Source organism: Agelaius tricolor, unplaced genomic scaffold, assembly GCF_023055355.1.
Source record: "Agelaius tricolor isolate 1412-34295 unplaced genomic scaffold, bAgeTri1.0.p SCAF_2, whole genome shotgun sequence".
NCBI classification, from domain to species: Eukaryota; Metazoa; Chordata; class Aves; order Passeriformes; family Icteridae; genus Agelaius; species Agelaius tricolor.
Window position 1 is genome coordinate 42,603,338 of NW_027269262.1, and position 19,668 is coordinate 42,623,005.

General features: G+C 37.6%; 1 protein-coding gene across 5 annotated transcripts in view; it reads left to right on the forward strand.

Moving 5' to 3' along the window:
* The window catches only part of SPIRE1 (spire type actin nucleation factor 1), a 126,969-nt gene that overhangs the window by 34,517 nt on the left and 72,784 nt on the right, over window positions 1–19,668 (forward strand). The window lies entirely within an intron of this gene.

A 19,668-nucleotide genomic window follows, 5' to 3' on the forward strand; every position in this document is an offset into this window, starting at 1 on the left:
AGGGGCTAAGAGCAGAGGATGTGGGAGAAGCATTGGAAAGGAACACCTCAGAAGTTTGTGAAGTTAAACAGAAACTGCCTATTCACAACCAAATCCTGATGCAAGGAACAAACTGCTTTGAAATGTGGCCTTGCAGAGTCATAAGAACCTTATTATGATACACATACAGGGTATTTTAATGATTAAAAGTGAAATGAGAATGAGGAGGTGTTTTAGCTTTTGAACCATGCAGTATAATAGGCTGTCCCATATTATCTGATTATCTGTTGTAAGCAGGCATGTTTTTGGGGTTTTTTTCTGTAGACTTTCTTGGGCTGCTTTGTCAAGGTTTTGTTTAAATGAGCTCTAAGAAGTGGAGACATGTGAGATACATCAATAGTTTTGAATTAATGCTCATGGAAACAGTATGTCATGTTGTGAAAGCAGAATGTTTGAAAGGAACATATTCTGCAGGAAGGTCTGTGTGCTTTTAAAAATGAAAGCTCTTTATAATTCATTTTGCTGGCAGTTATTCTGATATTGTGTTCATCCTTTGTTTTGAATTCTTTAAACTGATAATGTTCAAGATGTTCTTGGGATTTACTGGTTTTTAGTATAGAGGAAAAATAGTAGAGGTACTTACAATACCGAAAATTCCTCTTTACATGAACAAAAAATCCTTGGTGCTGGCTAAAAGTTAATGAAGCTTCTCTCTGATCCTTTATTTTTTTGAAAGCAAGGAGGTAGAAAAAAATCCTTTTGTGATGCTTTCTTTAACTTTCTTTCTTCCTGCTTGTAAAAATGGAGCTTTGTATTCTTGACCTTTCTGCCCTTGCAGGCACAGAGCAAAATTCCTGTGCTGCTGCTCAGTGTGTTTACTAACAAACTGTCTCATTGAAAGCCTCCAAGAAATCCTCTTTGGTGCTGTCTGTTCTATATATTCATAACATTAATGTTCAAGTGATACGATTTTTTATCAGGCAGAATGTTTGCATAAATATATATATATATTTCTTTTTTTCTTAGCAATTGCTGGCAAAAGTGTTGGAAATGATGTTGAAATGGAACACTTTGCAGAATGGAGAATATTTTGATCTGAATAGATACACAGTAAAAGCATGTGCAAAAAAAGAAGCCATTCTGCTGTAACAAATTTCGTTTCAGCTTGCTGGTAATGCTTGTATTGACTGAAATGCATATCTTTCTTTTCATATATCTACGGAGAGGTGTCAAAGTTCATATTCATCCATGATCTTACTAAGAGCTGATTTCAAAAAAATTTACTTCTCTTAAGTCCTTAGAAATAATTGCTCCTTAGTTCCCTGTATGACATCATTAATTAGAAAGAACAATAGAATTTTAAATATTTTAGAATTATAGAATTTTTCATATTTTAACAGGCCTTATGAGTGTTCCTTTTAAAAACTCAAACAAAAAAAGAAACACCAAGAACAGCAGTATATTAGATATACTAGCTATGAACTCCCTAATTCTAGAGACCTATAAATTGGCTAAGAGTTTCATTTCTAAAATGTAATTACTGTGTCTAGGTGATTATTTTTTCCCAATTAATTTTATGTAATACCCTTGCAAGTCACATTTCATAACTGGAACTTCTTTATGTTCAAACTATGGTTGAACTTATAATTTGCGTAATGACACTGTAAAACACTTGTAAAGAAGACTTGCTATAATTAAGCATTAAAAAAGCTTAAGCTGATTTTCACAAGCTCTGTGCAACTGACCTAATGCTTGAAATTTGTAGGTGGTACTAGCAGTTGGTAGTCAAGAAAAGCTTGCATAATTTCTTTAAATTAATTAGTTTTAATTTAAAGCAAGCTGCTAACAAGTGGTGATGATTAACATCTGATACCTTGTGCTGCTGAGGCTCCCAAGCCCTTCCTCTTGGCTGCTCCTCTGGCTGTTCTGGCTGATGGTCTTGGTGAGAGGGACTGAAGCATGGTGCCTGCAGCTCAGTGCTGCATGGCTGAGAGGCCACATGAAGGGGACAAATGCCAATTGTCCCCTGTGGAAGGAGTGCTTGGTGCCATGCCCACGCCCTGTGCTGTGCTGGCCGCCCGTGGCATCCTGGGTGCGGCTCCAAATGGGGCTCCTGGGTTCAAAGCCCTAAATGGGCTCAGACAGCCTTATCACAAAGGCTGCCTGTCTCCTCCACAGCAGCTTCTCCCAAAGGAATAAAACTACTGAAGGACACCTTTGGTCTCTGCTTTGTGAAACACCAGGGCACTAGATGGAAGGCTGAACATCCTGTATGGTCTTCAGAAAAAGACAAATCTATTTTATGTCTGGGATTGTTTTTTAAAGCAATTATTCCCCTAACAGTTTTGGTGTTAAATTGCTTCTTGTAATAAGCTTCCAGAGTAAATAGAATAGGTTCAAGTCTTTTAAAATAAGCAGCTTAGCTTCAAAGCCATAGGAGGGATAGAGAGGAAAGTGGTTTACTGCTGTAGGTTGTTGTGTAGACTTGTGTGTGCCCATGTGCATGTGCTCTCACACACGTGCACACTGTGTGGGCACAGTAAAAACATCACTGAGGTGGGCTATGCACTCATATACTTTAAACATTTTGAAGGAATATCTTAGTGTGCTACTATTTCTTGATACACACATTTTTAAGAAAGGAAAAGCTTATTAAGGATGTGCATTCAGGAGTTCACAAACTGAGAAAGCCCATAATTGACGGTGATGGCTCTGCAAGAACAGTTTGGTTCCTTTCAGTGTTTGCATCATCCTGCAAGTTTTCCCCAGGATTTTCACAGAGTCATCCCATTTTATAATTGCAGCATTCAAATCAAATTTCAAAGAAGGGTTGGCTCTGTCATCGGCTTTGCCATTATATTAATTACTGTAATTTGAAAAGGTTTTACAAGTATATTTTCATAATGTGCTTTCATTTTATTGTACAGATAATCTAATTTTAGATGTCCCATTTTGAATACCTAGAACCCAATTTTCAGAGTACTCAACACTGTACAGCACTTGACGTTCTGAGCATGCAGCTTTCACTGATTTCCTTCCTTTTCAGCTCTGGGGGTTCAGCGCCTCTGTCATTCTGACCTAAGTGAAACTGGGGTTTGTGGGAAAAGAGGGGTATAAAATCTAGGGGTGAACTGTACTAAGTATGTGCAGCAGGTCTTTTGGATACTTATAAAGGTCTACTGTGACTGAATGGTAGAAGGTTTTATTAAAGCTAAGAGAAGTCATTTCTGAAAGCAAAGCCATGGACACCCAGATGTGTTTTAAGCCAGTCTTCCAATCAGTGAAGACTGAAGTTTTACCAGCATAAAGTTGCCTGAGTTTAACACAATAAATCTTTGTTCTCCCCATGAGGGGATGAAACAGAGTGAAGAATGGGTTGAAAAGCACAGGGGGGGATGAAAGACAGGCCATACATTTTGAAGCATTTTTGGGTAGAAATATCAAAGACACTGCTAAGGATAAACCAGTCCATGTGGAAGGCTGCAACCTCATATTGGATTGGGCTTCAACTCTTTTTTTAGGGTTGAAGCTTGCAATTTTACAGGTGTCTTTATAGTAATGCTTTGACAGAGGTCATTTTTGTTAGCACCCAAACCATCCTTTCTTACTTCTTGCTTTGCCACAATAAAACCTATGATCTCATGCATGTGGCAATTGGGAAATGGCAAAATTAGAGTTGCCCCTTCCATCACAATAGCAAATCTCTTCTGCTTGTATAACAAGATTTTCATGTGCCATGACAAGGCATTCTGCTGTCTGAAAACATAGCCTTCATAACAATGAATTATATCCATAACTAGAAATACCCTTGCTGAATTCTGATCTGTGTATTCTTTTTAAAATAAAATTAATTAAAGTGTCCTGGCAGGGGGTTGCTTCATTGCCCCTTGCCTGATTCATGCTATGCCAAAGGCATAGATTACATATGTTTTTCTGTTTGGTTGGTTCTAATTAAATCTGTTCAGTGTCTATAATTAACAGTAACAGCAAGAGATTCAACAGACTATTTTCTGTCCTTTAAAATTTTAAGAAGCCCCCTTTTATTATTTCATTTTAGTGGGAGTAGCTATGAAAAAGACATCTGCTATCTGAAACTAAAATTAGACCTCTAACAATGCCTGTGGGTTCAGGGACAGGAGAGGGAAAGAAAAAAGACAGAGACAAGCCTGTGTAGCCAACACAAACTTTCTTTCTGTTTCCCTTTGCTCTTTGTTGGAATAGGATACGTGGGAGACACTGAAGCTTTCTCTTCTCTTTAGCTGCGTTTATCTGAACTCTGCCAGAGTTCAAGTTACAAGGAGCTCGAGATATCTGACCTTGACAGCCCCAAGCCCTGCAGGACAGGTGTAGACCACCTGAGATTGCATGTCACAGGCTGGGCATTGTTGAAATAACTACAATAACTACTTGTAATGTAGATTTGTACATCAATGCTGCTTTGTGAGTCGTCCTCATTAGAGGCCTTTAGAGTCTCTTGTAATGTAGATTCAGCCTGGCAAACTGTTCAAGGTGATGCTGGACAAATGCTGATCTGCTCACAAGTTATCTCCCCTTTGGAATAAATCCTCATTTGAGTGGGGTCTCCTTGGTAAAGATCTGTGTGATAAGATGGCTTAAAATACTGCATCCACTTGTGTTCCCAATGCCATTTGTTTTAGGGACCATGTATCACAATTAATGGCTGTCTTTTCAGGTGCATTTCACACAGGTTATCAGTTTTCACTTGGCTTTTGATCCTTTCTTTTCCCACAGAGACTCAACAATTCACTTTCACATAGGTGTGAGTGGTTGTATGAGGTGTAAGGTAGTCTTAAGCATCTTAAGCATCCTGTTTCTTTGCAGTGTCCCTCCCCTTTCCCACTCCTGATTCTGATCCCTCCAAAGCTCCCTTACTCGTTAGCACATGTACAGGTTTTCTGAGATAGCACATTTCCTATAGGATGCAGGTTATTTCAGGTGAGGGGCATAAATGTAAAAACGTGGGCATTTTGTCTCTATGGGATTTTAACCTACTGCAACATCTGTGGTATAAAGCAGAGGATTTTTGAAAAGCAGAGTGATCAAACACTGTGAGATGACATTGAAAAATATTATCTTATGTCCAGATTGATCCGATATTTGTTGTCATGAAGCAAGTGCTTATTATCGCATATTTTTGCCCCACTATTATATATCACATCATGTTATATCATATAATAACCAATGTGTTTTAATCAAGCATGCCACTTCATCTTAATAGCTCATTTCATATGCCTCCTTTCCTACCTTTATAAGGTTATGAGTGTCATGTTTCATTTTGCAGAGGAAAAGAAAAACTTTGAGAATTTAACTGCAGTCCTTGTTTGGCTTTCCTTGAAAAGCTGCCATTCTCTCAGTTGCTGATTACAAAGTGTTAAGTAATTTGTCCCTGGGGTGGAAAGATGGACTAGATTTGGTGAGTTCAGAGAATCCAGAATCCCTTTGGCCTTCCCAAATCCCTCTTTTGAGGTACTAGATGTTAACACCTGCTGGTTGTAGAAAGGGCCAAGTCACAGTGAATCCATTCTCCTATTTCGCTCCCATCTCACAGTCCCTGCCCAGCAGACAGGGCCTAAGCAGAGAGGACATCCCCGACTGGCAAGCTGGGTACTACACAGGTGAAAAGAATGTTATATGGGGATGGTGTGACTTGAGAGATTATAGTTTTAGTATCTTATTCCCAGGATGTTGTAAATGTTGAGCATTTAACTAAGCTTTTTTACATCCATATTTCGTTATCGGTAGTCACATTGAAACTGGACTTGCAGTAGGAAACATAGATGTCCTAAAAGAAGACAAATAGAGTGTATATATACTGGTATTTATTTTTAAAACCCCACAACATTTGTCATGAGTGTTAGACTACCCATTAGCTTTTAGTTTCTTCTATTTAACTTACATTAACATATCCATGGCCTAGTCTACGTAGGATTTTTTTCCACAAAGGGTGAAGAAAAGTGGGGAGCAGGTGTAAGTTTGAACTGCAGTATAGGTGTACCTGTATTATTTCACCTTTTAATATCCAAAGCTCAAAATTATTTTAGATCTGTTACATTATGTTGGTTATTGCATTCCCCTGGTAATTCTACACTGATGGTAATGCCTTGCAGTTTCACAATATTGTAGCAGCAAGAAAAAAACACCAAAGTGTATCTGAGCTGCCCAACTAAAACTGCAGCTTTTTGTTACAGAATTTGGCCCTAGAAAATGGCTGCTGTTGTTATTCTTTCTGTACTGGCTTAATAGTTTTCTGGTTATTTTACAGTTTATGACATTTCAGTCTCAACTCAGTCTTTTGCATTAACAAATAGCATTTTGCAAGTCTGTAGAGCAGCAAAGTTTGTGTCAGGACCTTGTGTCCATGGAATACATATTCCAGTTGCTTTATTTCAGCTGAACTCTCTTCTGAGAGCCTTAGGCTGAGTGTACCATCAGCAAAATGAGTACCTTAGGTGAGCTTTTGGATTTCATCTAACGTTTTACCTTCATCCACAAGGAGCCCCCTTCTGCACAGCACCCCATGCTGCAAGCCAGAAGCTCAGGGAGGGATGATGGGGAGGTTCCCTTCAAAAGGTCTATTCTGATCAGTCAGCATAAACATTAAGGTGAGATCCCCAAGGGAGAAGGTCAGTCAAATATCTGTTTTATTAAGGTTAACAAAAGCCCATTTTGCTTGAGAAATGAAGTGCTGCCCTACCCTCTAGCAACTGTGGCTGCTTTATCCAGGGCGGTGCTTCCTCACTTTAGCAGCCCACAGTAAGCCTGAAAGCATCATTTGGCTGGGTAGCACGTTCATCACAAGATGAATGATCAATGCAGAAACAGGGTGGTTTCCATGCAGTCACAATTTGTATGCAGTTACTTCTTAGTTACTGAGTTATAGAAGAGAATTTTTTTTAACAGATCCAGTGTATTTTTTAATGCTGTAGCCCAAAAATGTGACTGAGCAATACACATAAAAATGAGCCCTCAGCAGCAAATATTGCAAAATTGGTGAATTGGTAGCACACCTGGTAGGTCTGATAGTCATCACAAGTTTCCTTTCCTAGGTTTAATGGCTGCTGCTCCTTAGAAAACAGTGACAGGTGATCTGTTGTGAACAGCTTAATGGTAACATGCAACCATCTTGTGTAAAAAAGCACTTTGAAAAAGAATAAAATACTCCAGCAGAGATTTAACTGGAAAATTCATAGCAGGATGAGGTATGTTTGGAGGAAATATCTGTAAATCAGTCCAGAAAAACTAGCTGCAGTCAAATGACTAGAGAGGTGTGGGCAAATATCACATATGCTCTAAGAATATTAAGACTTGCCTTCAGTTAAAAATTCCTCTGGAGTTGTTAATGTCTGTATCTGTGATGGCTGCTGGCAATTCTGCCTAACACAGACTTCATGTAGTATTCCCATAAGAGCAGCAGCCACTGAAGTCTCTGCTCACTGGAGGAAGCTTCTCCCTGAGGCCATGCTTTCTAGTGAGCAGTAATCCACAATTTGAGGTGTACCTTATGCATAAGGGAAAAAAAAATAATTTTTTGTACCAGTTTCTAGGTCACATACACACTTCCACTGGTTGGTCAGTTCATGGTGTTTTAGCTGGAAGGTGTGTTTAAAATTATTATAAACATTATTCATTCGCATCTAAAAATAGAGAGCTTTCTAGGACAGAGAAAAGCTTAATTTCTTCTGGTAGAACAATTTTATTGGCTTAACTAGATAAGGGCAGTGAGCAGGGAAGGTTATCTTTTTAGTCTGCTTATTCCTTTGCACCTGGGCTTTGCTGGAATGCCACATATTACTCCATAAAAACACCTTTGAGTGTAATGGAAAAATCCTTAGAAACTTGATTTTAATGGGTTTTATTTAATTCAGTTCAAAGAAATATCTAAAAGAACACATTGTATTTGGAGTGTTTTACTCCACTTTAAAATCTCTTTAATGTTATTGGAGTTCTCTTACTAATAAATCTTAGTTTAAAATATCATTATGATTTGAGTTAGACATTTTTATTTTATTGTGTCTGGCTTTTGGGTGACTTGATTCATCTTAATATCATATTTTTAAAAGAACCAAATGTTTCTTCTTTTAATTTCCTTTTTTAAAATTTATTTGTTTTTTAATCTTAACTATACAAAGCAAACCCTCCTACTTTTTCCTAGGTAGCTCAACCTACCCATCCTAGCTATACCTATCATAACAAGTATTTGGTAAAAATACTTGTTATGATAGGTATAAAAAATTGGTTCATGGGTTAAAAATGGAGATTAGGGAAGACTACAAACATAGGAAAAATGTAGAAAAATTGTTAGAGGGAGGATTGCATTACACCAAGAATTTTATCAAAATATGTTATGGCAAACAATCGTGCAGTCACTCCTTTTTAAGGCTAATTTTAGCTCTTCCAGTTAAAGCAGACATTTATTTCTTTCATGGGTAGGAATAGATCTGAGATTTCTGTTGTGCTGTGCTTTCTTTTGCCCTAAAGCCAGCACTGATGTCTGGTAGCACAGGATGCATCTGTGCAAGCACAGGGAGTGGGGGTCTGGGTTTGTTGGGCTTTTTGGTTGGGCTTTTTTCCCCTAAGCTGCCGAGGGAAATGTGACTTTTCCCAGCCAGATCAGTTTTCTGAGCTGTCAGACCACAGTGCAGCACGAGCCCTGTGATGTTAGCAGGGGGTTCAGGGGGCAGGGGGATGACACCCACCCACTCCTCTGGCTTGGCAGGTGAAAGGTGTTCCTTACAAGCAGCATTTTCTGCAATTGTGCCATTGCAGTTTGTCTCCTGGTGCTGATCCTCACCAAAGGCTCCTCTCCCTTGGGAGGTGTTGCCTTTGCATAAAGTGACATTTACATGTCCCTGCCTGTTTGGTGCAAATAATCCCTGCAAAGGGCTGAATGAAAAGAAGAGAAAAGAAGAGAAAAGCAGATTCTGCTGTCACTCTCTGCTTCAGAATTCACAGATATAAATTGTTCACTTGAAATACTGAATGTTTGAGTCCCTGGAGGTAGCTGAGTAGATGCTCTTTCAATCTGATTTAATTGAAGGTTTTTAACTCCTTCAAGAGTATTGATGACTGTGCTCATTTAGTCAGAGAAATCTAGGCACGTCTTTATAATACAATGATATTTTTCTTCTAGTCTTAATTTCTTAAACTTTTTGGAGGCTACTAAATAAGAGAACAAGAGAAAAATATTCTCTCTTTTTTTTTGGAGTCAAATGGAGATCTCTCAAATCTAAGGACATTACTTTTAAGTAACTTGTTTCTTGGCTAGGCAGGAATGTTTTTGTTATTCCAAAACTGGGTTTCCTGTGAAAGTCCAGCATAATTCAATGTTTTATCTTTTATGGACCTTCTGACTGTTACATTGTTGTTTAGTAGTTGGGTTTTTTGTGGTGTTTTGGGGTTTTTTTGTTATTTTCTTGTTGTTGTTGGGAATGTTTTTGTTTCATTTTGTTTTTAATTAATTACATTTTTTTATTCCCTCTAGGAAATTTTTTTCTCTTGTTAGAGAACTATCTGAAAAAACAACCATTTTTTCATTTTTATTGGTGTAGGAATTGCCACACAATTTCTGTTTAGGCTGTAATATGAACTGTAGGAAAGATATTCCCAAAAGGGTATGTGGATATGGTAGAGTTTGTAAAATGTTAAAGTCTTAAAGGACATTAAAAATACTTAGGGATACTTAATTTAATTAAGGAGCAAAATTTAAAGCCACAGTGTCAAAAATCATTAAAACCTTGCTTTTTCCCCCATTTCTTAAGCTTCAATACATTAATTCTCTAGAGTGTAGCCTGGTAGGTATAATTAATTACACTGATGCAACAAGACAAAGGGATGATGCTGTCAGAATTTATTTTCTGTGAAGTTTAGAACAATCTGATATTCAAACCTTAGTAACTGTTTTCTCTGGCTACTTGTGCTACTTAAATTTAAATAAACCACTCTTACATCTTGCTTTATATCCTCAAAGAAAAGCAGCTTTATGTGTTGCATTGCACCCAGCTGATAAGCCTAACCATTAGCCTCAGGCATGTACTTTTCTTCATTTTTCCTGCCTCTGGTTTATTGGGAACAAAAGTCATATGGAAAACTGGATGATTAGAAGCACTTCCAGCTGTGTTTAAGTCTGTGTGCATGTCATGCAGAAATATAATTTAGATTTGCACAGTACTTCTTATCCAAAGCTTTGAAAATGGGTTAATATCCTCATATAGCAGGTGGTAAAATTGTTATAGGAGAGGGGAAATGACCAGTGGGAGGTTTCACAGGGAAGAGTGATGAGGAAAACCCCACAGGACAGACCTTCAGCCCCATACAGTTCCTACATTTGAAACTAGCTCCAGAAGAAGTAATGCCTGTCCTTTGCAATGAATTTAGGAGTGCAGTGCAGATTGTTTTGCTGGGGAGGTTGGTGGTGTAAAGATGGGACTAAATATAGGATTTGAAGTCTTTGGCTCTTTTGTGTCAAGAAAATTGCAGGGGCATTTGTATTCTGTCTTCAAGTTGATATGACAACACATACCTGGACATTATAAACATTATATGAACATCACCTGGACATTATAAACCCTTAATTTTAATTTATATTTTACCCTGAAATTTTCAAAAAATCATGAATTTTCAAAAAATCAGGGAACTTGCCACAATATGAATATAATTCCTTGACTTACTTTTTCTGGGTAGGGATCTCTTTTTGTCATATAAAGGGTAATAATGTGGTTAGAAAGACAGGGTAATATTGCAGCATTATTTTAGTTTCCTAAGCAAAGAAGTCCAAAGGGTTTTATAATCCCTGTATACCAGAGCTCAGCTCTGTTCTTTACAAGCCAGTGAGGAAGCTTTGGGGAGCTTGTTGTGAATCCTTGATCCAGGGGTGAATTGTGTAGAACTGCATTAGAGCTCCTATGGATGTGACAGGTCCCTGCTGTTCTCCCTTCCCCTTTCTACCACATTACCTCAGATCCACACCTTTTCCTACCTCTCTTTTCCTTGGGTTGAGCACAGAGAGTGCCTTGTACAGGAACTTTAGCACATCCATTAACAAGGTCTCAGCATGGCAGAAAATCAGGATTGCCTCTTTTAGGCCTAAATTTATGAGACTCTCAAGTTTCCCAGGCAGTGTAAAATGCACTGAATGGAGCAGATGATTTTATTACATTATTAGTTTTTTTTTTGAGGCAGTAAATCTATTTAGTTGATATGCATATAGCTTTTTTTGGGGTGTGTTTTTGTTCTCAAGTACTTGTGTGTCTTACATAGATGGAAGTGTTGGAATTAATCCCTCTCCACTAATTGTTAGATATCTAGTCACTTGGCTGCCACCTAAGCAGCTACATAAGTTATCTGGATAATATCTGTATTCTATTCAAAGGTCAGGTGCTGGGCATTGTAGAAAATTTGGCTGTGTGATGGAGGTTTCTGCAGACAGAGTCAGGAATGCTTTGGTTTTGTTATAGTTTTTGGAGGTTGGTTTTGTTGTTGTTGGTTTGGGGTTTTTTTAAATCTAAGCATAAAATCCATATGAATTTTTTTTTAAACGGTGTAACACTTTTGACCTGTGAATGAAGGCAAATCTATGTTATCATCACTGTACTGCCATACATAGATATTGTCATTACTGGCAAAGAGCAGTGAAACAATGCTCAGCAATTTGTAATCCAGGAATATGGCTGTTCCATTAAGGATAATAAACTGTCACTGTTCAGCACTTTGACAGCTGGCAGGTGCTGGAATATCTTGTGCTAAGGTACTTCATGCCTGAGGTTATAAACTGTGTGCTTTATGTATAAATAGCTTTTATCTGTGATAGAGGTGTGTCTTAATATGTATTTCTTCTGTAGTGTTTTCATTGTTCAGAAAGAAATAGAAATAGAAATCTGTGAGTGGCATTTCTTACATGGATTCTCTGAGGTTTTGTGGCCCTAAGAGCAGGTGCTGAGCTTTCTGCTGAATTTCAGCCACGTGTTCTGTAGCTCTTTGGTGTAGGGTAAGTCAGCCTTCCATGCTATGATTGCAAGAATTTCAGACCAGAAAAAAAGAATGTCAAGCTAATGTCTTTTTATAGGTAGGTAATTTATCAACAGTGCCTACTTGTGCTTTTTTGAACTATTTTAGCAAATACCAGTCTTTCCAATAAGGCCATTATGAGAACTTGAAGGTAATTTTGGAGTAGCTCCCCTTGCTTGTTACTCAAATATTTTATGTTCACTTAGGCATTCAGTTTTGGATGAATATTTGAGAGATCCAAATGCCTGGTCCAATGTTGCTTTTTGTGGGGAAGAGGGCCTGGAAGAACATTCATAAAATCAGGAGCTTTGCAGAGGCTGTGTCAGCCTGCAGTAATATTTTGCATTACTTACTCAGAGATCATATGTGACCTAAATAATTAATGTGTCTGACTCATTAGTAATTCCTTGGACTATCATGATAGTCTATGTGAAAATTCACATGCTTCATAATCAAGGCATGTCCTTATGTCAGGATGATGTTTCCTTACATTTTTTTAGCAAAAAAACTCTCAGTAAGAGTCTTAGATTTTTTTCCTTTCTGGTCACAGGCTGTATGTGTGAATTCCCATCAGCTTCTTTAGGAAAGAAGCCTAGGTATGGCTGAGTGACCTTCCACAAGGCAGGGGAGGTAGCTGGGCATGGTTTGTCTTAGGTGGCTGCATGATAAATGCAACATCCCATAGGCATCTTTGAAGTTTCTCCTTTGGCATGGATGGAAAGGACACCTTCCTGTGGGTGGTTATGTGACTTGCCATGAGTATGTGGTACCTCCAAGACAAGCAGTGTTAAATGAGGTTTGCTTTGTGTGGGGTTAATGAATACTGCAGTCACTAGAAAGGAGCAGCACATACCAGCCTGCTTTTGTGGCACATCACTTTGAAAGGAACCTGTGGAGTGGTTACATTTGGGCTTCTTTCTTGACATATTTGATTTTATGCATGGAATCTTGGAATTAGGACAATTTGACTGACAAGAGAAGTCTGTTAGGAGGCAGAAAGACATACTTTATCAGGAATGGAGGAAGTTGGATCTGAGGAAAGCTAAAGTCAAACCAGAGGAGTTGTCATGTTCCCCACTCTGTGTAAACTTGTTAGGTGCTTCATCTGTCTATGCGAAGTTCATCAGCTGTGAAACACTTGAAATACAGGCATAGCCCTGACAAATATGGTGAAACCAGCCTAACTTTTATAAAGTCTGTTGTGAGCTGCTTCTGGAAAGCTTCTAACATGTACATGGAAATGTAAAACTTTAACTAATCGAGAATTTGTATTTAAAAGAATGGCTTTCATTATCCTGGTTATTTTGTTTGCTTGGCTTTTGTAGTCATTAATTTTGGTGAAAATAGGTGTGAGAAAGTTCTTAACTCAGAGGAGAACAAATATTTTATATTGCAGCAGGTGTTTACTCACTTTAATTTTTGGATTAATTAAATGAGGGCCAAGCCTATAGCAGGCAGCTGTAATGGCTGACATAAAAGCCATGGGGAAGGCTGAAAAATTCATGCAGACCAACTCTCTGAGTAGAGCAGTTAAACTGTGTAGATGTTTTGAATAAAAGTGGCATTGATTTTGCATTGCTTCATGACTACCATAAATTGAACTGAATCAAAGCTCTGGTAAGCTCTTTATTATCTATCTTCTATATCTTGTCTGGCAGACCATAGGCAGGTGTGCAATGTCAGCCAAACTTAAACCAGTCACACACGAATTCTCAGCATCAGAGCTAGTGAGCTAGTCTCACTCTCCTTTGTACCAGTTCTGCTTGAGCTGCTTACTTCTCTCCCTCACTGCAAAATCTTTTGCTGCAGTTAATCTGGTACTCTCATGTAATCTAGATAAAGCTTTATTCAAAAGGCGGATGTGATAAATGGCAATTTCTGTCTCTTACACAGTTTGAACCCACTGGCATTTCTGCGGCCTGGTTATGTTTTTGGAAGTAAGCTGAAGTCTTTGCCCCTTCTGTTTCCTCACCTGGAATGTTCACCTGATTGCCTTCTATTTCTATAAAAAACTATATGTATATGTTTAGCTATGTTTTATAAAATAAAATTTAAAAAAAAGACAACAGAACTAGAAGTTTGTGACATGATTGGATTTTTTGTCTTTAACTTAGGATAAAAAAACATATTCTCCTTATTTAATGGCATCAGGCTAACATGACCTGTATTTGAAGCCTGATATGAATAGAGGAGTATTTCAGATCTTTGGAATTACTTTCACCATCTAGGTTACTTAATTATTGCATTTAATGCTTTTACTGAGGCTTCAGCCATTGCTAGAGTCTCCACAGTTAAATTAGAGAACTTTTATTTTTTCTCTGGGTATGAACTGTCACTATGGTGAAATTCCTTCAGGTTGAATAAAGTCTGCAGTAACAAAGTAATGATTTGTCATGATCTTGGGGATTATAATGTCTGAACTAAAGCTAGGAGAAAATTGACAGTTTTGTTTCAGTGTTTAAAATGAAACACTGTAGATAAAATGTAAATTGAGGCTGATACAATAGAAAACAATTCTGCTTTCATTTATGCTAATAAATTATAGTTCTCCTGAGATAATATCTATAGTGCAACTTTAACAACTAAAAACCACGTTTATAATTATCAGAACTTTTGAATAAGTCGAAGAGTTGTATTAGACTTGATCCTTAATAAACTTATAGTTACATTACTGCTACCCTCCAAGAGGCAACTGTGTCCAACAACATTTAACTGCTTCAGTTTTCACATATTCACTTAATAATAAACCAAAACAAAAAAAAGCTAGTATCCCCTTTGTGTGTTTTAGGCTTTTCTGTGTCTTTGATCAAAAGCTCTTGCACTGAATCTCTTTAACACACACCTGAATAGTACAAAGAATTCAGTAAGTAGGTCTGTCTGCCCACTTAGTGCATTCAAAGACTCAGGATATAAAACCATTTTGAAAAAGATTTCTGAATATGGTAGAGAAATTTTCTGAACTATGAACGTATCTAAACTAGACTGAATATAATTAAAAGGATTTATTTAATTTTGTCTCATATTTATTTTCTATTAGACCTGACATACTCTGATTTTCTTTTTCTTTGCTTTCATTACTCCTTTGACTTAAAAAGCAAGGCTCATTATATTGCAGAAAGCATTACCTTATTATTTCAGTAGCAAACCAACATCACACAGAAATTAAATAATTCTGTATCTTATGTCTATATTCTTTGGAAATGAATGATTCATTTGATTTGTTGGAAGTAGTCCAGATCCTTGCTGCTTTTCTGGAAGCACTTGGAATTTTTTTCGCTATTCTCATTTGACAGTCCATTGCACGTTGCTCTAATTTAGTGAAGGTCGCATTTAAATTTAGCAGTGTCCCCTGCCATTAAAACCTGGGTAATGCTACCCCATTTCCACTTGGGAATGCTCTGGTGAAAACTACATTAATGTACCTGTGGTGTGCAGTGACAGTAGCACATGTCTGGTAGTGTCCTATTTGGACATGTTTTTCCACAAGGTGCTCCTGAGAGTTATGTAGGGCACCTCAGGATGAGCTAAATAACCAAAAAAATGTGCATGGGGTTATCCTAACTCATTTATTTGTTCACCTTTCCTAAAAGCCTGGTGTTTTTCAGTTCCAGAATTGAATGCTGAAGAAACAACAAATTACTTTGTTAAAAATGGAAATGAGAGCCAGAGCAAAAGCTTTCACCCTCTGTCATCCAGCTAGAGAGGATCAAGTTGGTTTTGCATAAGATTTTAACATGCCAGTTCTTTGGACCATATTGCAGAAATTGAGCACAAAAACTTGTGTGTATTTGTCTTCTAATATGTCACAGATAATTTAAGATACCTAACTCTTGACTTCAAGGGTGTCTGTGTCTATGTTTATACAGCATGTTATGGTGTCAGAAGCATGGTGTGGAGCTCCTGGCAGGCTAATTGAAAGTCAGCATTGGGACAGGTTAGTTTTTACACAGCAGAGCAGAGTTGGTGGTGGAGAGGAGCTTTGCCCTAAGGAGTGCCAGTCCTGAACTCTGAGCACTCTCACCATGAGGCAGAATGATTCTCCTTCATTAAGTGTGTTGGAGATCTGGGTAAAATATGGAAGCACTTAAAAATAATTATTGTACTGCATATTTTTAATAAAAAACTACTGGAATTCATAAAAGTGCAGTAGTAATGCAAATTTTGCTGTGGCTGGTGGCCATATCTGAGGTCCCCGTGGGAAAGTTCAGAGCTAGTTAACTCACTTTAGGAGCTGGAGCTTCACAGCATCTTTAGGGATGATAAGTTTAGGGACCTAAAAAAAGCCACCTGAGTGGCTTTTGACCAAGGGAGAACTTTAGGGAGGGACAGGCATTTGAGCTGAAAACAGCCCTTTGCTGCTCTAAGTACAAGCCTGTCTTTGGGCTTTGTGTGTTTAAAAATTGAGGCAGGCCTAGGAGGGGATGAAAGCTCAGACAGTGCCCCATTGTGTGTGCTGTGAGATGTGGATTCTGCCTGTTCAGGGAGATGTGTATGTTGAGGGGAAAATAGGCTTTTTCTCAAAGTGAAGTACTTGCAATAATTGCACTTTTGCAAGTGTCAAACCTCTTTGGTTCCTGTACAAAGGCTGTATATTTGAAGAGCTCAAGAATGTTAAACTGGCAGAGTTCATTGGAAGAGTCTAATTTGGGTCATATTAAAAACCTAAAACACTGATGAACCCCTGTCCAAGAGGCATTCCTTAAGGTGTTGGAGGAAGGTATATGGAATGGAAATATGGGCAGTGTTTGCGCATGAAAAGAAACGAAATAATTTGGGTTTTGTTTTTGCCATGTGTGTGAAAGGAGTGTGTGGATATTGTTTTTACATTGATTTTGAAGTCAAAGTGTTCCAGCAACTTTATCACAGTCTATTATAAAAACACTGCATGAGTCCAGACTGGTGTAGAAACTGCAGGAATGCTCACAGTGGGACAAAGTTGCCCTTTCACTAATGATTTCAGCACAGCAAAGTACGAGTTCAATATATGGGAAATGTTTGTATGTTGGGGTTTTCTTTGGTCTGAAGCCATGACTTCCAAAAGAACTTGATGAGAAGGTGTAAAGCTTAATAATACAGGCTTCCTTGTTTATTTTTAAAATTTATTTATCTGCTGATTGATTTCCAGAGGTCAGGTCTTTGCTGAAATTTAAATCAATCAGGAGCAAATGTGTTCTAAAATTCAAGGTTTGTTTGTTTTTTTTTTTTACCTGAGTTAAGCAGCATTATTTAGTGTTACTAATGACACTTATTTCAGTGTTATGCACTTGTTTTGGGGTGTAAATGTGAAACTTTGTGGTTTAAAAAAGCTTTGCTAGGTCCATTTTTACCCTTGTTTTTCTTATATATATCTGTTTTCACATATAATTGAAGACTGTATCAGTGCTTGTCACTTGCTAGGTGCTAGAGGTTTTTATTTTCTGCTAAATTGGCCAACAGTAGGGTTTAGAACATGTGATTTCTTTGTAAATAATTTATGCTTTAAAAAAAATTTTAAAAGTGACAGTCCCTGATTATCCAACTCAAAAATCCCTCTTATTTATCAATTCATCCAGTTAGCTGTGAAAAGGTTTTCCTTTTTTTCTTTTTTGTTTTTATTTGATTTGTATTACAGGTAAAGTGACAGCACACATGCACTGAAGCAGCAATCAGTTGACTTGTATACTTTGCTTCTAGTTATATAGACCTAAAAGTTTTTTTTGTATGAAATTGCATCAGTAGTTTTATCCATGGGAAGAAGCATTGACAATTCTGTGACTTTTGTTTGATAGTTGTATGGCAATTGTGTAGTTTACAGGATCCTTGGTAAACTGATACTCCTGGAAGCACTGAAGGTTTCAGTTTCAATGCAAGTCACAGCAAAGTTACTTAGTTAAGTTGTTTGCTGTTTTGTCTTTGAGCAAGCAGAATCTGTGATACAGACAATGAGTAAATATGGCTTTGATTGCATGTCCTAAACTAAGGAGCTGAGAGACTGAACTGCAGCTCTGATTTGGTGCTGCTGTTACAGCCTTTTCTCTTGTGTCAGCTTTGCATGCATTACAAAATGTGTTCATAGCACATAAAAATGCACAAACCATATTCCTGAGCTGCAGAAGCCCCACTGCTGGTACATCAAAGAGAGCAGCAGCTATCATCCAGGTTTAGCCACAGTGCTTTTGAATACCTTAATCCTCTTCCCAAACAGAAGAAGGCAGAGAGAGTGCACTTTCTTCATCCATTCCCTCTTCTACTTTTTTTAAGTTTTGGTAGCAAAATCCAGAAGCTGTGTTCAGCAGCCATCACTGCATGACACAAGACATAATTTTCTTTGCATCTGATCTGGACATTTCAGTCTTCATGTATGCTAAGCTCTTTCAAATGTACCTTTTGTTAAAGTTAGAAATTACTCGCTTTGTGTTTATTCCCAGGTGCTCAAAGTATCAAAATGATTATTCAGTTATACTTCATTTTGATGTCAGTTTCCTTCAAACTGCTATTCTTTGTTCCCTTTCAGTTGCTGAAGGGGTGTATGTTGGGATTGTACTCAGCACCTGAATTACAGGAAACACATGTCTACCGTTGGAATTAATATATTTTACTTTGTGTGATTCCACATTTTCAGTTTATTTTTTTTTTAACAATACAAGTTTTACAAGACAGTTACTGCAAAACAGCTTCCTTAAAAAGTGAGCAAGATATACTACAAATGCAAGTTTAATATTTTAGAGCTTTTTTAAGATCTATATGGTGCAGTGTCCTGTCTCCAGAGTGAGTCGTGACAGAAGTCAGGGGAAGGGTACAAGAGCAGAGCAAGAAAACAGTGATGCTTCCCTGACATACCTTCCTGTCTCAATAGCACTCCCCAAGACAGAAGCTGTTCTTTGAACTGAAAAAAACTCATACAGGTTTTTCTTCTTCACTAATTTGCCTAATCACTTTCCCTAGCTGCATTTTAACATAAATATGTATAAACATATTTCAAGGGTTTAGCATGTGCAAAATGTTTTTATTGAACCAAGTTAACAAAATTATTGGAAATAAATTATAAAATAAAGTGGTTTATATATTGGGGTTTTAATTTGCTTTTTGTTTATTAGCCACTGTCTTGCAAAGTGAATTTGCACTGTAAAGTAATCCCAGCAGAGGAATGAAGTACACAAGTGTAAAGCTGTCAGACTACAGCAATCATTAAATTGTCTGTCTAAATAAACTAATGGGAAATGATTTTAAGTCTTTGCTAACCTCCAGCCTCTCAGACCAAAAATACTTTGTTGTGCTGAAATAAGTAAGCAACTAGAGTAAAAATTAATGTCTTAAGAATCCCTTTGTGTTGTCCTATTTCCTGAAAAAGAATTTCAAAACTCTGCAGTAAAAAGTGTGTCGACCAGGATTGTAATGAAAGGCAGATTAGAGAAAATGTCATTTGATGACAAGGTTTGGTATATTTAGAAATGCTCCTGTTATTAAAGTTGCTGCTGTGCCAACTACTCCTACACTGGAGTCTGCTAATTTGTGTGACATGCTATCTGTCCCAACATACAAGGAAGATCAGAGATTACATGCAATAACTCCAGTCCTACTTCCATTGTCAGACAAGGATCTCCCAGCAGTGACATTACCTTCTTGTGGTTTACTATTGCAATCCCATTTTCCCTTCCCTCTTCATTAATACCCATTTTCAAACTC